This window comes from Schistocerca piceifrons, chromosome 5, assembly GCF_021461385.2.
Source record: "Schistocerca piceifrons isolate TAMUIC-IGC-003096 chromosome 5, iqSchPice1.1, whole genome shotgun sequence".
NCBI lineage: Eukaryota > Metazoa > Arthropoda > Insecta > Orthoptera > Acrididae > Schistocerca > Schistocerca piceifrons.
Genome location: NC_060142.1, coordinates 146,076,214 through 146,081,316, shown reverse-complemented (window position 1 = coordinate 146,081,316; position 5,103 = coordinate 146,076,214). Strand labels below are relative to the sequence as shown.

At 39.6% G+C, this 5,103-nt stretch overlaps 1 pseudogene; it reads left to right on the top strand.

The window, feature by feature from the left end:
* Positions 1 to 4,746: 4,746 nt before the first annotated feature.
* On the top strand, positions 4,747 to 4,864 carry LOC124799526 (annotated as a pseudogene).
* Positions 4,865 to 5,103: the final 239 nt, after the last annotated feature.

Here is a 5,103-nt window from a genome sequence, read left to right as displayed (position 1 = left end):
TTCAGTTATTTTCCGTTGATACTCGACCTGTGTGGCATAAGGCTTTGCCTTGTAGGATAAATCATCAGCTGTTATGCTGGAATGGAGTCAATGAGAAAGTCACCTTTATGCATCTGAGGCAAATTTATCCGTAAGTTATATCCCTTTTCTTTATATCTTCTATTGATCAAATTGCTTGTTACGGCATTCTATCTCTAGTATGTCCTTACATTTCTTCTTCCAGTGCGTTTATAATTGAGATTTTTTACCTGGAATCTTTCTGCATCCATACAGTCTACATGCTCCTTCCATACCTTCATTTCCTCCATTTTGTTTTATTTTCCCGTTCAGATTACATATTCTATATTCCTACGTTACATCTTCATTTATTTCTCTCGTATCTCCTTCCACCCTTCTTAGAAACCTCTTTTCGTGAGCCTTAGTGTCTTGTTGTTACCTGTGCTTCAATTGCCCCAGTAAGGTTTGGTACTGCTATGATCTTGTAAAACTTCAGCTGGGTTTCTTTCCTGACTTTATTCTGCAAACTTTTTTACAATCGTTCCACATATGGAAGTAAGTTTATTTAATTTTTGGTCCACTCCATGGCAACATTTAAATGTTTAACTTGGTAAAAAGGTTTGATTATTCAAGACTACTAGCAGTATGCCTGAGGTGCCATCACTTCCGTTTTATCTGCAGGTAATTTTAGGTTTCAGTCTTGTATGTAACTAAAATGACTCGTTCCACATCATTACGATTAATGATATAAATGATCCATGGAACGTGAAACTAACTATCTAACTGAGGCTATCTGCTGCAACTTACGGTCTCCCATCTGAAGATCATCTTCATTCTCCGCAATCAGCGTTAGCTCATCTGCATGTGGGATTGAATTTAGTCTAGTGTCACGGTCTAAAACCAGTTATTTTTTGATTCACCATTTTCCTTTTAGTAATGATTTCATCTGTGTACATATTGAAGAGTGCTGGGGAGTGCAGCATCCTTGTCTTACTCCTTTGTTAGAGTTCAATAGCCCCGTGATTATATTACGAATGTCTATAACAGTCTCGGTGTTCGAGCATAGATCCGTTAACAGTGTTTATGCCTTTTCAAAATATACGATAGAAGATAGGTTTCTTATTAAATTCTCGCCTCTTTTGTAGAACTTGTTGTAGTGTAAAAACATTGTCATTAGTTGATCAGATCTTCTTAAAACTTGATTCTTCTTCAGATATCATTTTCTTCATGACAGTTTTTAGGGTTTTGGCATATAGTTCATTAAATTAATAAAGCCATTAATTTAGTGTGAACAGGGATCTCGCAAGGTGCATTTCTATAACCAGAAGCAAGTTTTCTATACTTTACAATCTATGCACGCTACACCTCTGAAAGACACGCCATAGTGACGTGGCCGCCGCTTCCATCCGGCGTGAGAGCGATGCGGCACTCTGTGGACCGTGATGCTATCTTTCCTGGATATTTGCTGGCTCTCCACTGCAGCCAGCACTATCCATGAATATGTATGAGCACGGCTGCTGCAGCTCGGGGAATATTAACGGTAGATGGACGATATAGGCTGTAAATGAGCAGGTAGCAGCTCGTAAGGTCCTGCTGGAGTAGCAACGGGCAAAGTAAGCGGAACAGCTACGAAAGGACACGCAGCTTTAGGAGAACCTCCCCATTCACTGGAACTCATATGTTCCTAAACTTACAGAGTCAGGCCTTGTGAACTGAATGTTTTCCTTTACTGTTTATTTCTTTACACAATTTTAATATGAATAGCCAAGACGTCCGAAGCTTCAATTTCAAATAAATGAGTTTCTTTGTGCATCGCGGCTATGTTTTATAATAAAATTTCTAGATCGGACGGTCATAGATAAGTCAAGGAAAAAATAGTTTTATTCTAAATATATCTACCGAACCCTTGAGGGTAAAAATATACATATCGACGTTTTGTAGAAAATCTAAACTTGTTCAAATGGCTCTAAGCACTATGGTACTTAACATCTGAGGTCATCAGTGCCCTACTCTTAGAACTACTTAAACCTAACTAAGGACATCACACACACCCATGTCCGAGACAGGATACGAACCTGCGACCGTAGCAGCAGTGCGGTTCCGGACTGAAGCGCCTAGAACCGCTCGGCCACAGCGACCGTCCCTTAGCTTGTATAACTATCAATAAGACCATGGGAGTTTAGATGTGCAGTTCTGCCTTTACTGTTTTATTACAATGGGCATACTTCGTTCACTGTATTTTAGTATTTGTTTTCTTTCGTTCCGTGTTTTATGCGATGTTTCATTTTTTATACATTTTTATAAGGGGTGGTCAAAAAACTTTGTAATGTAATTCAACACAAAAAAAGCGCATTACCTGTTTGTATCGCCTCAACTTATTATCGATTTTTATGTTCTGTCCTGTCAAGTCAGTGAGTTTGCTACGCCCAACCGACCGCTGAATCGCTGCGTGCGGCAAAGATAACAACTACTCTGGAGCTGGCCACTGCGAATGGTTACTGGCGACAGATAAGAAGAAATACTTATTGTTAAATGAGAATTAGCGTAATGTGTTTATTTACAGAGAATGGTTCTTTTAGAATTCGACTTCAGTATCTGAGTATTGTTGTGGTAGTGAGCCTCAAGAGAGATTATCTCAAGAGTGTGATGAGATCAGATCACAGGTACGATACGTGAATTAGTCTGCAGCGGGAATAGAACTCAACAGTGTTCAAAGCAATTCTAATTCGTTCAGAAAGATATTTTGAGAAGATTAGCGTCTTGTGTAGAAAGTGATTATTTGGCCGATTTTGGTAGTGTAAAATCTCAAGGTATAGGAAAAGCTCCAATTTATTGAAGTGTGAAATTAGTTTCTTCTGTTATGGCGTAAAGTCAAGCGCCGGCAGGCCAGTCGGGAACAACAGAGAAGGGATGGCTGTGAGAAAATGTCAGCCAATCGAACGCTGGCCGACCCCTCTTCAGGACGACAACGCAACAGCAGCGGCCCCTATGTGAAGAAGACTTAAGCGCCGCGACCGGCTGGTAGTGGTGCAGTTGGATAGCAGCTTCAAGACTAGGGTCTTGGATAGAAGCGTCAACGTTCGTTACTTCGCTTGTACACTCTACGTAACACGGGCTTGGAAATGTTTATACTGAAGAATATTTAATATTTCGTATGTCGCCCTTTGCTTGTGACACATCTGTGTAATTGTCAAAATTAAGTATTATCATTTACTTTCTGTAGTAAAACTCATTAATACGATTTGTTTTTTAATGTTTGTCTAGCGAATCTAGTAAGCAGGTTTCCCAGACACCACATATTTGACGACGAGCATGGAGACATAAAATCTCCTATTTGTGATTAATGATGCGTTGTGTTGCTTAATAGTCACGCGTTTGTACGCGAACCGTGTTTCAATAATTTTGAGAGATTTTTCGTTGGCTGGCGTATGTGAAGAGACGTGTTCACGTGAAGTCGTTTAGTTGTTTTGTGGTTGAGGATTAAAGTGCGCGCTAAGGGATAGTAGCGGTGCATTCCATTATTGTAGTTGAATAGATGTACGCAAGCACTGAGGAATAGTGACTTGGCGATACTCGGTTAGGATATATTGTATGACTTCGGCGTGAGCGTCGTAATATAGTAAATTCCGGAAATCTCGTTGTATGCACTGAATTCGTAGTCTATATTAAAGAGAACGGTCTCCATACGTAATGGTTATTTACTGAGAAGCAGTCTGAAGTGTATTGCGAGTTTGACAGCTTTTCCCTTTGTCCCTAAATGGCAAATTAAGAACCATTTATTAGATCACTAAGTACTGTGTTTTGAGTTTTGAATATTAGTGGGTCGCAGAAGTAACGCCTGAAGTTGCTGAGCTTTGTTTGATTATTTGAAGTTCATATAGTTGAAAAGTGGCAGTGACACTCAGGTTTTCTTTATTGTTATTACATTTCCTCTTAGTGGGGTTTTGAATAGAGAACCAGCACTCGTAAAGTGAAACGCTGACGTGTACTTGCAAACGAAGTAATTGCAAGGAATAAAGAATTTGCTGTTTTAAACTGAAAAAGTCTGTACTCGACTTGTTCTTTATCACTAAACTGTTACAAGAAAAATTATCAAAAGTTTATTTCAAAACAGACTAATATTTCGAATATCTCTTTTCGTACCAAAGTAAATCCAAAGGCTATACTGGTAAATTGGTAAATACAAAGTTCAAACCAATTAAATCCCTAAAGAGAGGGTAATAGTATTTTTCAGTGAATAACTTGCAACGATAAGAAAGTTAACTAATCTTTATTTGAACAGGGAAAGTAAGTGATTAATTATTCATGAAAAGTTCTTCCATTTAATTCTGAAAGGTTGAGATTGACGAAATTATTAAGATAAAATTTCAATAGAGTCAAGGATACTGTTGTAGCAAGGCGCTACTTGTAGAGGTTATCGTTGATTGACAACGAAAGATAAACAATATTAAATTATATCATTGACTTGTGAGCGTATTCTCCAATTTACGTTAAAATTTATAACGTTCACACTGAATGATGAAGCTTTAAAAGAGGAACAACTACAACAGGCAACGAATCTATATTACGTATTCATCAGTTATAAACGAAAGCTGTCGTTTCTGCAACTACGATGCTAAGAAAGGGGGTAGTTGTACTGTCAGAGCAAACAGAGTAAGCTTCGCTATAGGTTGTTGTTACTAGTGAAGTAAGTATATCATTCCTACTACCCGTAGACTTAGTATTTTTCTGGTGATTGATACTAACTTTGGCAACGGCCTTGCCGCAGTGGATACATCGGTTCCCGTCAGATCACCGAAGTTAAACGCTGTCGGGCGTGGCCGGCACTTGGATGGGTGACCATCCGGGCCACCATGTGCTGTTTGCCATTTTTCGGGGTGCACTCAGCCTCGTGATGCCAACTAAGGAGCTACTCGACAGAATAGTTGCGGCTCCGGTCAAAGAAAACCATCATAACGACCAGAAGAACCGTGTGCTGACCACACGCCCCTCCTATCCACATCCTCAGCTGAGGATGACACGGCGTGCGGATGGTCCCGATGGACCACTTGTCGCCTGAAGACGGAGTGCTAGTTTCTAGATGCTAACTTTCGTGGTAGTTTATCT